At 39.3% G+C, this 19,215-nt stretch overlaps 1 protein-coding gene across 1 annotated transcript in view; it reads right to left on the reverse strand.

The window, feature by feature from the left end:
* The window catches only part of KPNA1 (karyopherin subunit alpha 1), a 72,320-nt gene extending 56,638 nt beyond the window's left edge, over positions 1 to 15,682 (reverse strand). The window contains exon 1 of the mRNA XM_046657706.1: positions 15,537 to 15,682. The gene's annotated coding sequence lies outside the window, so the exon portion shown is untranslated. The remainder of the gene's footprint in view (positions 1 to 15,536) is intronic.
* Positions 15,683 to 19,215: the final 3,533 nt, after the last annotated feature.

The raw sequence follows: 19,215 nt of genomic DNA on the forward strand, positions 1-19,215 counted from the left end.
TGATCTGTTCCCTAGGACTCTCAGCAGCTCTGCGACCAAGATAGAGCCTCTGTTCCACAAGTGGGAACTGGATAGGTGGTAGTTCCCTACTCTCCACCACATTCACCCAGAACTTAGCCTCAGCAGCAGGCAGCTAGGGGAAGGATGAGAAATCCTGATGTCTTGCTCCTCCCAGAAAGAAAAGTTTCCCTCCGACTAGAAGCTCTTCATTTATTGTATGCCCTAGGACCATTTCCAGAGACTTTAAATAGCTGTTTGTTAATAATTTTCCCCAGTTTTACTAGGGAACAAGTCTTCAGAGCTCCTTATACTGTCACGTGGGAAGTCACAGGAATAGTCATTTTTAAGATGATTTTAATGCAAGCCTGGACTGAGAATCACTGATTTATAATGTGCTGTGTCACATCACCTATTTTACCTGGATCTCTTAACAAACCTATAGCACAAGCATTATTCTGATCCTTTACGAGTAAGGATTCAGTAGGCTCACAGAGATTAAGTGACTTGGCCAGGGTTACACACTTAATACCAGATAGACCAAGGATATGAACCTAGGTCTCCTGATTATAAACCTATTGGTCTATCATTACAGACTGAATTGTACGCCCCCCCCCACCCCTGCCCCGCATTCATGTACTGAAGCCCTAACCCCCAATGTGACTGTACTTGGGTATAGGACTTTTAAGGAGGTAATTAAGGTTAAATGAGGTCATAAAGGTGAGGCACTAATCCAACAGGAAGAGATAAAAGAGATGGCTCACTCTCTCTCTGCATGTGCAGAGAAAAGGCCATGTGAGGACAGAGTGAGAAGGTGGTTGCCCACAAGTCAGAAAGAGGCCTCACCAGAAACCAACCCTGCTGGCACCTTGATTTTGGACTACTAGTCTCCAGAACAACAAGAAAATGAATTTCTGTTGTTTAAGCCACCCACTCTGTGGTACCATTTTATGGCAGCCCAAGCAGACTAATACATATACCCAGTGGTATTTTTTCAGATTGGGCTTTATTAGACTGAAAGGTGGGTGCAATGCAGATGAGAATTTGCAAATAATTCTGCATAATATTTAATGGTGCTGAGAAATGATACAGAGAAAAGAGCTGGATTACTGAAGCAGGTATTTTGGCTCTGAAATATAACAATATAGCATAATAACAGCAGTATTGCAATGAAGATCCAAATTCAAGAATCAAAAGTTTTAGGCTGAAAAAGGAAAGACTACAGTAACAGGGCAAGACCTGGATAAAGTTTAACAAGACCATAAACCAATTAGACTTAAGTAACTGGAAGCCTATATTCAACATGGAACTGGAAGAGCAAGCAACTAAGGAAAGGCAATGTTGGGAACACACATACACATATACACAGAAAGAGAATAAATCAGAAAGCAAATGAAGTAAAAGGTAAACTGAAAAACTGGGGAATGTGGATGAAGGGTAAACAGGTGGTCTTTAAACACTTCTTAAAACTTCTGTAAGCATAAAATTATTTCAAAAGTAAAAGAAATATATATGAGAAAATCTAAAAGGGAAGAAATGTTCACACAAAAATTAACTATTCACTTGCCTCTTTTTATTAAAGTGACATAAGAAGCAAGTCCAGAGAAGATGTCTGGCCTTGAAACACTGTTTTCAAATTTACTTCTTAAAAAAATGATGTAGTGATGACACTAAACTTTTGTGAGTCTTGTTTTCCTTATTTGCACAATGGAGATAATACCTTATAAGGTGACGAGAAGTAACATACGAAGGCATACTTCCACTGTCCAGCCCGTATATAGCTCACATCTGATATTTGTGTAATGAAGAAATGGCTATAAATAGCTCTAAAGGTTCAAAAAAAGATCTCTTCTGACTAAAGTGATCGGGGATGGCTTCACAGAGAAGATGGTGTTTCAGCTAGGTTGTCAGGGATAGACAGGATTTTAGCAGTTGAGGTTGAAAGAGAAAGACCCACAAAACAGAGAGAAGAGTACAAAATAAAGGCATAGACATTAGAAAGCACAACTGATGAGGACCAGCAGCAAGTCCTGTTTAATCAGAGCAACTCTTCTTCAAAAGGAGTAGGTAGACGAGAGAAATGCCAGTCTCTTGGTTTTCTTGTTCTTTCTTGCTTTTTTTGTTAAATTGTGGTATCCAAGAACTCACAAATGACTCTAACACCCAAACTAACAATTTCTACCATTCATACAATGTACCTGTGCCTTTGAAATATTCTTCCCGTTTAAATTACAAAAAGGCTCACAATTTCAAAAAGGACCCAAACAATATGAAAAGGTACAAACAAAAAAATGAAAGTGTACCTAAAGGTCACAAACAATGCTGTAACCAAAATCCTCTTTCATGTTTTTGCACATATTTTGCCATTATATCCATGAATTAATTCTAAACAGTAGAACCTCAAGGTCAGAAGCATGTATATTTAAAAATCTGATGTTGTCCAAGTGCCCTCTAAAATACTGCACCAATGTACCAGCGAATACGACTGTGCCAGTTCCCCACCACCACCATCACTAACCCAGCACTGATTCAAACTTTTCCATAGTTGACAATATGATACATAAAAAAAAGGTTCTCATGAAAACTACTTTCACAATACTACTAAGAAGTTCTATGTTTTTTTCACTTTCATAAGTCTTTCAGAAGCTTCGTGACCTGATGGCATCATCATTCTGATGCCTAATGGAATGTGTGCTGTGTATGCCTGTGTTTTAAAATTTGTTTTAATTTCTAATACAGTAAATATTAACAGATACAAAACAATAACATAAACAAAAGTTATTTGGGGTCCTCAATAAGTTAAGAGTTTAAAGAAGTTCTGAGACCAAAAAATTGGAGAACCCTTGATCCAGATATTCTTTTCTATCTTGATAAGGGAAAAAAATCCCTTTGATATTCAGACAGCATTCAATTCAAAAATTAAGGAAACTCAACATCTTTACAACACTGTGTCTTCTTGGTCAAGAATTAAATATGTATTTCTATTTATCTTTTTTGTTATAATGATAAGTGTAAAGTTTCCTTCCATTATATTCTAATTGGCTACTGTCCATATAGAGGAAAATTACTCATTACTATATATTAATTTTTTTAAGCCAGCCACTGAACTAAATCAGCTACTGAATTATGTTCTGATACTTTCAGTTGATACTCTTGATCTTTGATATCCATAAAAAATTATCATTTGGGGGGACTTCATCAGACTAAAAAGCTTCTGCAAGGCAAAGGAAACCAGGAACAAAAAACAGACAACCCACCAACTGGGAGAAAATATTTGCAGATCATATACCCAAGAAGGGGCTAATCTCCAAAATATATAAAGAACTCACAAAACTCAACAAAAATACAAACCCAAACAAAAAATGGGCAGAGGATATAAAGACATTTTTCCAAATTAGACACAGATGGCCAACAGGCACATGAAAAGATGTTCACTATCACTAATTATTAGGGAAATGCAAATCAAAACTGCACTGAGATATCACCTTACACCCATTAGAATGGTTATAATTACCAAGACAAAAAATAACAAATGTGGGAGAGGATGTGGAGAAAAGGGAACCCTCATACACTGCTGGTGGGAACGCAAACTAGTACAGCCACTATGGAAAACAGTATGGATATTTCTCAAAAATTAAAAATAGAAATACCATATGACCCATAAATATGACTACTGGGTATTTATCCAAAGAACCTGAAATCAACAATTCAAAGAGACTTATGCACCCATATGTTCACTGCAGCATTATTCACAAAAGCCAAGTTGTGGAAGCCACCCAAGTGCCCATCGACTAATGAATGAACGGGTAAAGAAGCTGTGGTATATATACAATGACTACAACTCAGCCACAAAAAAAGACAAAATAGTTCCATTTGCAAAAACATGGATGGACCTTGAGGGTATTGTGCTAAGCAAAATAAGCCACACAGAGAAAGACAAATACCTCATCACTTCTCTCATGTGTGGAAGATAAACAAACACGTGGACAAAAAGAACAGATTAGTTGTACCAGAGGGGAAGGAGGTTGGGCAGTGGGCATAAGGGATAAAGGTGCACGTATATATGGTGACTGATAAATAATAATGTACAACCGAAATTTCACAATATTATAAAATATGACCTCAATAAAATAATTTTTTTAAATTATCATTTTTGTCTTCTCCATTCTAATGTTTGTATCCCATTTCACTTCCCTTCTTAAAATATTAACTACTACTTCTGCAACAACGTTAAGCAAGAAAGGTTAGAGTTGGCATTTTTATCTCATTTCTGATTTTGATTTATGTCTAGAGTTGTGCCAGTAAACATGACACTGGGATTTTTTTTTTAAAGGTCAGGTTTATTGAGGTATAACTTACCATTTAAGTAAACACCACCACCAATTAAAATAGAGAACATTTTCTTCACTATAAAAAGTTCTGTCAAGTCCCTTTCTAGTAAATCCACTCCCTGCAATCCCAGGCAACTGATTTATCTTCTGTCCCCACAGTTTTTCATTTCCCAGAATGTCAAATAAGTGAAACTATACAGTATGTACCCTTTGGAGTATGGCTTCTTTCACTATTAACTAATCTGAGATTCGTCCATGTTGTGGTATCTATAAATAAATCATTCCTTTTACTGCTGCATTGTATTCCACCGTATTCCGCCATTTATCTATTCACCAGTTGATAGACACTTGGGTTGTCTGCAGTTTTGGGTGATTATAAATAAGCCACTATAAACATTCACATATGGTTTTTGTGTGGACAAGCATTTTCATTTTTCTTGGGTAATAATCTAGGAGTAAGACTGCTGGATCATATGATAAGTATATATTTAACTTTATAAGAAATTGTCAAACTGTTTTCCAAAATGGCTGTAAAATCATGCATTCCTATCAGCAATGCATGAGAGTTCCAGTTGAGTTGCAGTATTGTTTTGAGATACTTTTTTAAAAAATCACATCTAAGTACCACCCATCCATACCTATTTTACTGTAGTTTTTAAAACCTGAAATGTATGTTGAATTACATCAAATGCCCTTTTGGCAGTTATTAAAATAGCCACTGTTTATCTCCCTTGACCTATTAAATATGGTGAGATACTAACAGATTTCTTAATATTGAATGATTCTTGATTCTCTGAATAAACTTGGTCATGGTGTATCATCCTTTTTAATTCTATCTGTTAATATTTTCTCAAAAATTTCTATACTGGTATCCATAAATGAGATTAATTATTTAATATAATACCCTCCTACCCTCCCTCTTTAGGGGGAGACAGGTCAATTTGTCACATTGAGAGCTTTCTGAAAAACACATGGCTATGATTCCAATTACACGACATTCTAGGAGATAGAAAACCATGGAGATAGTTAAAAGATCAGTGGTTGCAAGGGGTTTGAGGGATAGGAGGGATGAATAGCAGAGCACAGGATTTTTAGGGCAGTGAAACTATTCTGTAAGATACCATAATGGTTGATACATGACATTATACATTTGTCAAAACACAGAGAATGTACAACAGGAAGAATGAACCCTAATGTAAACTATGGACTTTGGGTGATAATGATGTGGTGGTTCATTTATAACAAACGTACCACTCTGATGCAAATGCTGATGGTGGGGGGTATTGTGCATGTGGGGGTAGGGGTACAGAGGAACTCTGTCTTACCATCCAATTTTGCTGTGAACCTAATACTGCTCTAAAAAGTAAAGTCTGTATTTAAAAAAATCTTAAAGATTTCTTCACCAGTATTCATAAATGAGACTGGCTGGTTTCCTCTCTTTCGGGGAGGAACAGGGGATTATATTTGTCATGTGGGAGAGCTCAACTGTCCTTCAAAGAGTTTGATGAATAGGTCTGAGGGGCACACCAGGTCTCTAGTGTTTTGCTTTTTCTTTTAAAGATTCCCAAGTGAATTCTGATATGCATCTGCAATTGAAAATCACTATAGTGAAGCAAAAGTTTTACTGGAAAATAATGCAAAATACAGCTGAAATGTAGGCTTAAGTTGAAGAGAGCTTTCATAACAAAGAAATGAAGTAAAATCTATAGAGGTTTATGAAAAGAGGAATAACAAAATAACAGTATGAGAAAATTATATTATTCTAAGCCGATATTTTTAAGCTATTATTACCTCAGCGATTAATTAAACAATTTAAGTTATTGTCAATAACTTTTCAAAGTGCCCTCTCAGGAACCAGAGGCCTTTAAAATTAAAGCCATCATGTGAAATTTTCCTCTTGTGTTCTAGGGAAATAAAGCCAAAAAAAGCAATAAAGTTAAAAACAAGACACAAAACTGGTGGTAAAACAGAAATGCACTCTACTCTTCCAAAATGAGAGCTCCCACTTTCTCCTTCATGTTCATTTAATTAACAAATTTTGCTCATTATTCCATCCAAAGTGTTCGATTTTATCTGTTTCTGTCTCTTCTCACTGCCACCAGTCTGGTCCAGGTCCTTGTCATCCTACAGCTAGATAACTGCAACAGCTCTAAACCACCCTTCCTTAACCTCAGACTCTGCTCTTCAATTCATCCCTCACATGGCTCTCAGATTAATCTCAACACCTTTTTCACTGAATTACTTCAATGCCTAAGGACCATGAGTCTTTATCACTTCTTAGATCAAATTTGAACTTTTCTGTCCTACAAGATCCCTCGGCATTGATTCATTCAACACTCTCTTGATTCTCCATCAACCTATACCAAAGCACACTGAGTACAGATCTTTTCATATTTTTATTATATTCAGAATAGTATATATTCACTGTGCTGAGTCAATCCACCCTGTCAGTAAATCCCAAACACCTTAAAATTCTGAACATTTAATATTCACCATACTCTTTGTGGAACACCTAAAATGCTACAATACTTAATTCCATCATATAAATTGAACCTAATTTTATTAGAAAACATGCACTTAATATTAAAAAACCAAAACTATGATGGGGCCAGCCTGGTGGTGCAGTGGTTAAGTTCGCATGTTCCGCGTCATCAGCCCAGCATTCACCAGTTCAGATTTGAGGTGCAGACCTATCCACCACTTGTCAAGCCATGCTGTGGCAGGCATCCTACATATAAAGCAGAGGAAGACAGGCACAGAAGTTAGCTCAGGGCCAGTCTTCCTCAGCAAAAAAGAGGACGATTGGCAGATGTCAGCTCAGGGCTAATCTTCCTCAAAAAAAAAAAAAAAAAATCATGAGAAAGTACAAATACAAAATAAGTTACGGATTTATAAATTTAAGCATAAATGAATTTAAGTATAAAAAACTTTTCAGTTCATTTGTGAATATTAATTATTCATCTGTTATCAACTTCTAGTCAAATGACAGCAGGTCCTTTTAAAAGGTTTTAATAAAAATCAGGGAAGAAAAATAAAACTGATAACATCCCACTCATTTTTTTCCTGTAAGATAATTAAAGAGTACCTTTATTTTAGTGACAACATTCTAGATTCAACGAGGGCAAAGTTTGAAAAACCCTGCAATAAGCCTCTCCCCTGAGAAGTCAGTGCTGCAGACATGATTCACAGGTGCTCATCTCTGGTTACACCTTGTAGCTCTAACCCCATTAATCTAATAGAAATTTCTATTTTCTTTCATGTCCCAGTTTTAGACCTTCTTCTACTGAGAAGTTTTCTCTAACCTTTGATCCTAAATTCTGACCTCACTTTCCAGTATCTATGGGTTGCCAACCTGCAAGGTTCCCCAAAGACATTCTCAATATCCAAACATTTAAAGGAAAATATTTACCAAATAGGAATTCACACCCTAGGGTTGAGTAATTTCACTTCTGGAATGTACCCAAAGTAAATAAAATGAGCAGTATGTATAAGAATGTTCACTGCAGTGCAACTGTTACAGTGAAAAATTATAAACATAAAAAATCCCAAATGAGGGCTTGGTTATGGGAAACGATCATAATATACTGAGAAGTGAGGAACACAGAACACTAATATATGCAAAATCTGTGTTCTAGAAACAAAAACCCAACTTATTCTCTACACTTTTAAAAATATTTCATAACTTAAATTAGAATACAAAAAGTAGAGTCGAGGGGCCAGCCAGTGGCAGGGTGGTTAAGTTCAGTGCATTCCCCCTCAGTGGTCTGGGTTTGCAGGTTCAGATTCCGGGCCTCGACCTATACTCCTCATCAGCTATGCTGTGGCAGCAACCTACATATAAAGTAGAGGAAGACTGGTAACAGCTGTTAGCTCAGAGCCAATCTTCCTCAGGGAAAAAAAAATTAAGAGTTGAAAGCATATATTTACCACAATGAAGCTTCCCAGACTATCCAAATATCTAAAACATTGAATTATTTACTTTTGGCTAGACTTTTACCAACTCAACATGTTGTTTCATCAAAGTTCTGACTGAATACTATAGGTCTTTATGAAACAGACAAATTACTTCTTCCCTGATAGTTGGATGGTTTTTAGATAAATCTTTCCCAAAAATGGCAGAAAGGGTTCCTTCATGGTAAAAAATAAATAAAATTGCACATTTGCCTGTATCTGATTCATATTCATTACTGAATTTAACAAGTTCTGTAATATATCTATTACATGTACACTTAAAGGGGTTTCACATTTCAAATTAAGAATTAGGACATACAAAATGAACTTTTCTACCCAAAACGTACTAACAACTCAAAGCTCAGAAATTTTAATCTTCAATACTAAGCACAGTACTGAGTATACAGCAGTCACTCAAATGCTGTGGAAGGAATGAACAGACCAGAAAATAGTTTATGTAAAGAAATAAAATGGCAGATTTGGTAATTAATCCATACTAAAACTATAACTTTTTTTTAAAAAAAGAATGAACCACAAGAAAAGAAAGAACAGGAAAGAAGAGAATCACAGATGATAAATGACATGTCAAAACCTTTTTAGAAGCTGTAAAACAGATGGTCCAAAGGTATTTTACTAGTAAAGTGGAGAACTCTGAAGCCTAAGCATCTGCAAAGAAGCTGATGCACAATGCCCACAAGGAGGCTTCACAGACAGGAGGCCCACGGCATCCCCAAAGGTAGAATGGGACTAAAAACCACCAGCTTAGTTGAAAGTCTACATGAGAGCTAGCACACCTTGATTTCCTCCCCGACTGTGCACAGCCAGGCAACCATCCCTCCCTAGTGCCTCCAGATGCTGAGAGGATTACTCTGAACTAACTAGGGGACTCCACTAAAGGTGAGGATAGGGGTGAAGTGCTATACAGAAAACAGGATTACATCAACACAATTAACAGTGAGAACTCCAGCTCCTTTCTCAAAAGGTAGCAGCCAAGTGTATATCCTCCAGGGAAGAGACTGGAGGCTCTTTCTCAAGGAAACTGACCAGCCCAAGAGAAAAGACCTGTAAGTGCCCCCTTCCCCTATAACTGACCACTGGCTATCCTACCCACCCTGCAACATGTCACATCTTAGACCTTCCAATTCAGTTTTTTACACTTCACTCTTAAATATAAATGGACAGTCATAAGATTACCATACATATGGAAAAGCCCCTATACAGAAAGAGTGCAAGGAAAACAAAGGAACCTAGAAGAAACAGAGCAATGAGGGGAACAAGAGAAAACTTAAAAAAAAACCTATCATTACTATCCTCAGAAGGATTATCATCTATGAAACAAGAGAAAGATACTGTAACATAAAAATGAGCTCTAAGAAATTTAAAATATAGATAGAAATTAAAAATTCAATAGAAAAGGGGGCCACCACCCATGGCCAAGTGTTGGTGCTCTGCTTCAGTGGCCCAGGGTTTCGCCAGTTGGGATCCTGGGTGCAGACCTACCACCGTTCATCAAGCTATGCTGAGGCAGTGTCCTACATGCTGCAACTAGAAGGACCCACAACTAAAATATACAACTATGTACTGAGGGGCTTTGGAGAGAAGAAGGAAAAATAATTTTTTTTTTTTTAAATGAGAAATATCTTTTTAAAAAATTCAGTAGAAAGGTTGTAACATAACACTGAGGAAATCTCTCAGGAAACAGAACAAAAAGACTAAGCAATGGAAAATAGAGAAAAGAAGAAAATTAAAAGAACAACCTAAGAGTTCCAATACCCCAATAACACAAATTCCAAAGAGAGAAAAAAATTGATGAGGAAAAGATCATCAAAGAAACAATGCATCAAATTTAGAACATCCATTCAATGAAAGACAACATGGACAAAATTAACAGAAAGATGACAGGCTTAGAGAAAATATTTTCCAAGCCTAAAATCAACAGACCATTCAAATCTAACCTCCACAAGGAACTTCTGCAAACCAAAAAAAGATAGGAAACCCAAAGGAAAGAGAGACAAGGACAAAATAGACAATTATCAAAAGGGGAAACATGAATGGATCCAAGAGATGCTCAAACTCATCAGTAATCAGAGAATGTAAACTGAAACAATGAGATACCACTTCATACCCATCAGAGTGGCAAAAATTAGAAAGTTGGATAAAACCAAGTACTGGTAAAGATGTGGGCAAACAAGAACCCTCCTGCATTGCTAGCCCTAAAAACTAGTTCTCCTATTCAACGACCCAAGAATCCCACTCCTGGGTATATATCCCAGACAACTTCTCACACAGGTCCATAAGGATGTACAAGCAAGACTATATTTACCACAGTGTACTTGTGATGCCAGAAAGGCAACCCAGGTGTCAATCAGGGAATGAAAAGTAAAATGTGGCAGATACACATTATGGAATTCTACATCATATACAACTATATGTACACACAACAAAACAGAAAGGTCTCCAAAACAATGCTGAGTAAAAAAAGGGAAGAAACAGGACAAGGTCTATAACACAATACATTAAACACATACACACCCCACTACACAGTTCACAATGATTCATATATAATCAAGGAATCTATCAACCACAATGGAGTGAGTGCCTGCTGGAAAGGCTAATGGAAGGAGGGCTCAGAAATAAAAAAGAAAAATTTAAAGGACCTTGTCAGATATGGTGTGATGATAGTGTGTCAAGAACTGAGAAGCATAATTAACTCTAAAACTCTTTTTACTTGAAGTCCAAAAAATAATAATAAATTCCCAGAACTAAAGGACATGAATTCCAGCTTGGAAGGGTACATGGAACACCCTTAAATGAAAAAAGACCTACATCTAGGTACATCATTATGGAATTTCAGGAGTTAAAAATAATATCCTAAAAGCTTCTAGGGATTGGAATAAAGATGGGGAAGGCCACACACAAATAAAGAATCAGAATGGGTTTGGATTTCAAACGCAACATTGAAATGCAGAAAAAAAAATAGAGCTGTGACTTCCAAACTTTTTAAGCCTACAATTTTATACCCAGCCAAATTACTGATGAAATGTTAAGATAGAATAAAGATTTGTTTTAATCACGCAAGATCTCAGAAAGTTTTCACTTCGTAGGTACCCTTTCTCAGGAAGCTAAGAAAACATGGAAAACAGGAGATCCAATACAGGAGAAAGGCAAAGAGAATTTTAAGGGTGACATAAAGTCCCAGGATAACAGCTGTGAAATAGGCCTAGAAAGTAACCAGTCCAGACTGCATTAAAAGAACAAAGTTCCAGGACAGCTATCTCAGGAAATGAAGGAGGAAAAAGGGATTAACTCCTGGAAAAACAAAAACTGGTTAAGAAATGATGTCATACTACACTACATGGTTCAGCTGTGAATATTTACACAGTTATAATATTGTAAACACACTGAATATTGACTTAATAAACGTGTGATAAGGGAGGAAGGGAGAGGCAGTATGCATATGTAGAGTCAATAGATAATGCCTAAAATTGCTGTTATCAGGAAACAGCAATAGAAGCAAGTTATTTATAAATATGAAAGAGGAAACAGCTAAAAGAGAGAAAATGGTAGCCTCTAAAGTGCAGAGGCTGGGACAGGAGACAGTTATTTTTCAGATATTATTCTAATTTAAAAATTGTACTTTTTAATGGCAATAAAGCAAGAAACTTCAACAGCCAGCCTTTCAGCTTTTAGTAAATTAGTTTCACAGTATCATTTCATGATGCTAAACGAACTACCTTTGTTCTGCTGGAGAGACTGAACTGCAAACAGACAAAATCAAGCTTGAATGATGTGAACATAGTACAAACAGCCCTGTGTTTGAATCCCAGCTCCTCCACATACTCTGTGAAGTAGGGCAAATTACCTAACCACCCCGCACTTGTAACCACCTCCTCAAAGTGGTTTTGCAAGGATAATTAAGTGAAAGCACCTGATGTATTGCTTGACCCATCAATAAATCTAAGTACCTTCTGCTTGTCTTTCTGTTTCCTAGCTACAAACCCCCCTTCTGACCCCAAGCTGCCTTGTTGGTCAGAGTACAGAGACTCATGGACAACTCAGCACATATCCCTCCTCATGCTGGAAAATCAATGATGATGAGCAAGCAGACTTATTTTGCATATGAAGGGCAGCATTATTCTTGTTATGTGAAGGAGATTATCCACATTCTGGATTATTGCCTGCTTTCAAGAACTGTCCCAGTTAGTCTACTATAGTAGGTCAAAACCATTTTATCACTTAGGTCTGCTTTGTAGGGTCATAACATCTTAAACAAAAACACACAAACAAAACTACGTTTCCATCAGTCTTCATCCCTGCCGTCTCACTGCAGAACCTCAAAATATTCTAATGGAGGCCCTATCTTTCCCCTACCCCCCATTGGCCTGGGGCCACCTCCTGCTTACTGCAGCAAGAATAGAGTGAAATCAGCCCCAATCAGCTAATTGAATTGTTTACCCGTTTCCAACGTTTTCTTCCATTATGGCTGAATTCATAATACTCTGCAAAGTACAGAGATCTCAAAACAAAGAGGAGCAATAGGGAATTCTCTTTATCACTAGATCAGTCATCTTTATTTGCATAACCAAAAGTCTTAATTGATTTTATACAATGTATTCATACATACTTCTAAAAACAACCTGACAAACTTAAACACACATCATAAATCAAGACTATATCAATAATTCAGCACAATGCCAAAACACTGGAGATAAAATAAGATATAATCTCTACTCCCAAATGAAAGGGAAAAGGTAAAACCAAAATCAAGAGCAACAGAGAACAAAGAAAATAGTCCAGGAAACAAGTGACAGCAATTCCAGACACTCTGGTATAATTTATAACATAGTTGAGGCTAAGGAAAATTACAAAAGTTGGACACAGCTCTGAGCCTCCTGACAGCCAAAGTGTAAAGAGAAACAGGATGGCTTACAGAACGCAAATGATCTAATAAAAGCAGTCATTCATTTTTCGTTTTTAAAGATCGGCACCTGAGCTAACAACTGTTGCCAATTTTTTTTCCTGCTTTTTCTCCCCAAATTCCCCCAGTACATAGTTGTATATTTAAGTTGTGGGTCCTTCTAGTTGTGGCATGTGGGATGCCGCCTCAGCATGGCCTGATGAGCGGTGCCACGTCCGCACCCAGGACCTGAACCAGCGAAACCCTGGGCCACTGAAGCGGAGCGCGTGAACTTAACCACTCAGCCATGGGGCCGGCCCCTGTTTTTCTTTTTCAAAAAAAAGCAAAGAAAGAAAAGAAAAAGGCCATCACTAGGGTCTTAAAAAGAATCTGTCTCTAAAGTTTCTACTCTATAAAGGTCAATAAATCTTTAAGAAATAGTGTCTTGGATAGCAATGAAGACTTTTTTCATGTGCCTTTTCTTAAGTACCAAATCTAGATAAAAGTTAAGGTGCATAATATTAAATCATAGTTCTGTGAAGAAACTTCTATGAGGATCTAAACTAACATAATGCAGTATACTAACTTCAGGTGAGGCATTTATTTCTGTCATTTAGTTTATTCTGGGTTCTTATAAAAGTACGTTGTTTCTCTACTAGATTGTAAACTCCTCAAGGCTTATGCTGTCTGATTCCATTTGAACTTCCTTTGCTATTTAGTAGAGTACTTTACAATATCTGCTCAATTATGACTGATAAAATGTCATGCAGTCAGTGTTTATATTTATCAGTCTTCCCCACTACGCTATAAATTCCACGAGGACAGAAACAGTGTCTTGACAGTGTCCGCATCCCCAGTCTCAGGGCACAAGATCACTCCATAAGTATTCACTGAACGGGCGCAGTAAAGAAAGAAACGAGTCAAGAGGTATGAAAGGAGAGGAGAAATCACTCTCAAAATGGCAGTGACTTTGGGTTCTCAGGCTTGTTCCAACAAGGGCTGAAGACCTTACTAAGTTACTTAACTTCTCTGACCTTCAAAGTTTTCAACTGTAGAACAGAAAAAACTACCATCTACTTCAGAGTTACTGTATTAAATATTTTAAGATACGTAAAGTATTTAGCACAATATCTTGAACGGAGCTCAATAAATGGGAATTCCTTTACTTTCTCTCATGTCCTCCATCTTAAAATCACATATTACTTATAAAACAGTGCCTTTCAAGAATAAATTACTTCAGTAAAAATATAGATTTCACAGTCACTTTCATTTCTTCAATCTAAAATGAAGGGGGACTAACTTGCGGATTACTTTCAAAATATTACAAATACAAGAACAAGTTAAGGAAAAATAATGTCCAGAATGAGCCTTGAAGCAACAAGAGGGGGGTAAAAAACCACTGACTCATCTACTGCTAAGAAATAGCAGTTTTCAAGAAACCGTCTATTAAAAGAAAAAAAAGGATTGAAAAACTTAGTAATATTATTTAATAATGCTTTAGAAAAAACACTTCGAAATCGTTTATTCTGAATTTAAACCTTAAAAGTCAATTATTTTGAAATCTTTCACTTAAAAGTGGAACATTAAATACTCCCATTCAACCTAAAACATTCATGCCGCCTTCCCCGACTCCAGTCATCCTCCAGTTTTCTCCTCCCATTTCGAGCTTCATCTAATACTTCGCTGCTCCCTCGCATCGCCACTTACACACGCTGGGAGCAGACGAAGTTCTGTCATTCCTATAATTACCACACCCGTCAGCCGCTTCGGGCCCGGGTTGTTATGACATCTGTAAACTGCAGTCGTCCGTCTCCACCCCACCCCCCAGCCACCGGCTCCGACTCCGGCCGTAACTTGTGAATTCCCGAGGTGGTCCCTTCCCGCCTCGGTCAGGATTCGTCCAGGCCTCCCGCCCCCCTACCCCGCCCCGCTCTGCCCGGCCCCGATCACGGCGCTCCGTGCTGCCCACCCCCGCCCGCCCGCCCGCCCGCTCGCTCGGTCGCGCCGGGCCGCGGCGCAGGCTCCGCGCTCGCCGCCTCTCCGCCCCGCTGCCTCGGCGCCCCGCAGTCCCCGGCGCCGCTTCCAACCCCGCCGCCGCCCCGCCCCGCCGCCACCGGCGCTCCCGATGGCCCTTGCACAAGCGCTCCCCGCCCCCACCCTCCCGTCCGCGGGCCGCGCGGCCGTTAGGACAGCCGGGCCCGTGACGCACGGACGCGCCGTGGGCGCCCCGGCCCAGGTACCCGAGCTCAAACGCCGCCGGCGCCCGCCCTCGCCCCGGGGCCTCTCCCGGGTCCCGCCGAGGACTGCCGGAGCCGCCGGAGGGAGGGGGAGGGGCCGGGCCGCGGGGCCCCCGCACTCACCCGACTCAAGGCAACCGATCCCGGTGCCACTGCTGGAGGCAGCCGCTGGCTCGCTCGCCTGCCCGCCGTAGCCCTCCCGCGCGCAGCCTCGAAGAGCGGCCCCGCGCCTCAGCGGTGCTCAGCAGGCCTCGCTCTCCGCCGCCGCGCACCCAGCAGTGAGACCCAGCTCAGCCGGCGTTCGCAGGGCGCCTGCGCGCGGGGGCCGGCCCGAGCGCCTGCGCGCGCCCTCCGCCGTCCTGCTGCAGAGGCTGCCGGGAAGCGTAGTCTTCCAATCGTGTTTCTCTGGAAGCCTTGCGGTTAGCCTGATTCAGTGAAGAGTTGGGGGTCAGAGAGAAGGTTTCGCCGAGAAGGAGGTTTGCAGTCAAAGGCAAAGGTCGGAGAATCATGGTGGAGTGACACTGAAACGGTACTTCTTAGGTTAAATTGCAAAGTTATATCTACAAACCTGTCTTCGAAGCTTTTCCAGGGCCGACGGGTGCTCGCTCACCTCCGTCTGTAGCGAGCCTCTGTCGTGGTTGGTACCTCAGCCACGTTTGCTGAATGAATGATGAAATGAATGAAGGCTGAGGGAGCGTTGCGAAAGTGTTAAAAGTCACCGCCTCACGTCTAAGGCATTCACATGCGGCGCGTTTGAGGAAGCTTCTGGGAATTCCTTTTTTTAGTTTTCTCCCATCCCGTTTGCCTGATAATGTATGAAGAGTATCAAAAATCACTAAGAAGTTAAATGAAACGCAAATACTTGCTTTACTCTCACTAAATACTCTCCAACGAAAACTTGGGGCAAAATAATTGTTACTGCTAAATTTTATGGAATTCTCTTTGGGGAATTGTTATTGAGCAGTGACTTCAAAAGAAGCTTGAAGCCAGCCACGCAGAGGCCTCAGAATAGACAGTCTCACAAGTGACATGGTCTGTCAAATCGATGTAAAACAGCGGCCGGGAAGCAAGGCGAAAGAGATGAGTTAGAATAAAACATTTAAAAATGTGGGAGAAAGGACCACACTGCCTGAATCCTAGGCTATGCAGTGTTTGTTTGTCCTGGATCTCTCTCTGCTCCATCAGTATTCTCCACTGATGGGATGTTTACTAGGATCAGAGTCGAGTTTGAGCAAAGCGGCTGGAAAAAGGGAAGGTGTGCTAAGGGAGAGACTTAGGGGCAAGTATGCCTGACCACAACTAAACTGAGAACAGACCACTTTATTCCAATCAGGAACTGAAATTATTCAGAGTTGGACTCTGTTTATTCGCAGTATAGTCTTTGTGGAAGCTAGTTTATTTCCTGTTTACCCTTAGTCCTAGCTAGGGTGTCCCTTGAGAGTCCCAACCAAAAGTCTGGGGTATTTACTGGGGCCTCTCCCCCTTGGCCCGGCCTCCTCAGCATCATGAGACAACCAAAAGCTCTGCTCGGTTTTTCAGCCACTGCTTTGGGAATTACCAATCACCTCAGGTGGAAAAGTGATGGCACTCGTCAGGCTCGCCTCTCATGGCTTCCCTTTTCTTCCAGATCTTGGATCCACGAATTCTCATTGCTGTGGTACCTCCCTAACGCCTTGATGTTTTTTATATTTTGTCCAGTTGTTCTCAGTGGTGGTAGGAACAGTAGGTCATTGCTGAAGAATTCCTGTATATATATGTTACTTTTACAAAAATGTTATTATACCGCACATGGTGTTTTATTAGCTAATATCTGACTAGATCTTTTTGCATTTTGAGAAATTTAAAAATTACAGAACGATAGTTTTCCTATTACAAACAATGCTGCTATGAACATCCTTGTACATATCTTCACGTGTGTAGGGGAACTGCTAGATCCTAGGACATTGCATCTTTAATTTTACTAGATGTGGTAGGCAGATTTCTGAGACGGCCCCCATGATCTTTGCCCCCTGGTGTTGCCCTGTATAATCCCTACCCCTCGAGTCAGTAGAATATGGCAAAGATGATGGTATGTCACTCTTTTTGCTACATTTCAATGTATGTCTCTATCTTAGCAGCCCAGAGCTAGACACTCTGCTGCTGGCCTTGAAGAAGCGAGCTGTCACTTTGTGAACTGTCTACGGAGAGGGCCACATGGCAGGGAACTTCAGATGGCTTCAAGGACCTGAGTGCAGCGTCCATCTGACAGCCAGGAGGCCCCTCAGCCCTACAACCACAAGGAAATGAATTCTGCCAACAATGTGAGAGAGCTTGGAAGCAGACCAGGTGAGAAGACAGCCTGACTTTTCCTTGATTGCAGCTTTATGAGACCCTGAGCAGAGAAACCAGCTAAGCTGTGCCTGGACTCCTGACCCACAGAAACTGTGAGATAATAAATGTGTTTTAAGCTGCTAGGTTTCTGGTAATTTGTTACATAGCAATAGAAAACTAATATATTAGATATTGCTGAATTATTTCACAAAGTGGTTGTACCAGTTTATACTCCACAAGCAATGTATAAGTCTCTTTGCTAAACATCCTTGCTAACATTTGGAAATGTCTGACTTTTTTATTTTTGCCAATACAATGGGTATGAAAATAAATAATAATATATAATAATTATACATATATATTCTGTTGTATTTCTTTTCTGTTGCATAAATGCTGTTACTTAAAATAGCAATAGGACTAGTTAAAAGCAGGAACAAGTGGGGCCGGCCTGGTGACATAGTGGTTAAGTTTACGCACTCCGCTTCAGAAGCCCGGGGTTCACAGGTTCACATCCTGGGCAAGGATGTACACACCACTCATCAAGCCATGCTGAGGCAGTGTCCCACATACAAAATAGAGGGAAATTGGCACTGATATTAACTCAGGAACAATCTTCCTCAAGCAAGAGGAGAAAGATTGGCAACAGATGTTAGCTCAGGGCAATCTTCCTCAGCAAAAAAAAAAAAAAAAAGTGGCAACTAGTAGTAGTTAATAGAAGGATTATTAATTATCATTAATTAAGCAAATAATAGCTGTGAGAAAAATGTAACTATTTTTATAACAGAATATTTTTATGTTTCTTTCTGTCTCTGGTACAGCAATTTAACTTTTTTTAACTTTATTGCATATTTAAATTTTGTAGACTATATTATTCTATATTCTTAAGATATATAAATGTAAGAATTTGTTAAAGGAGAATGTAAATACAATAGAAGTAATTAAATAGATATTACCTATATTAAATAAAAAATAACAATGATATGTTTCTTTCTGTCCTATGATACAGTGGGATATTTTTACTCTTTCCGTTTCCTTTTCCATTAATACTTCTCTGAACTTCCTGGAACCTTTAGGACATCTGTCTTGTCTTTTACATAACAGTAAAACTGAATATAGTCAAATATAAAATTAATGTTGACTTGCAGCTCTGTTCTTCTGCCTGCGTTGCATTGATTGCTGCTGTTGAGGTAAATGACACCAAGCTAAATATTCTCTCCACAAAAGCGTTTGAGCATAGAAAACTTAGGATTTTATTTGCTAGCACAGCACGTTTCTAAACTTGTAGGAATTCATTTCCAGCTCTCCAAATGTCTACCCTCTTTATTTCTACAGTCTTGTTTTGGTAAACCAGCTATTTGTCAGTCACGTCCTTTGCATCTATAAATTAACCGTATAGGCTCTCCATATCTAAAATGCCCATTCTTTTCAAAACACTCTGAAGCACATTGTACGTCATCTTAAGTTGGAACTCTCTTCACCAAGGAAAATGGTT

Source organism: Equus quagga, chromosome 4 (assembly GCF_021613505.1).
Source record: "Equus quagga isolate Etosha38 chromosome 4, UCLA_HA_Equagga_1.0, whole genome shotgun sequence".
Lineage (NCBI taxonomy): Eukaryota > Metazoa > Chordata > Mammalia > Perissodactyla > Equidae > Equus > Equus quagga.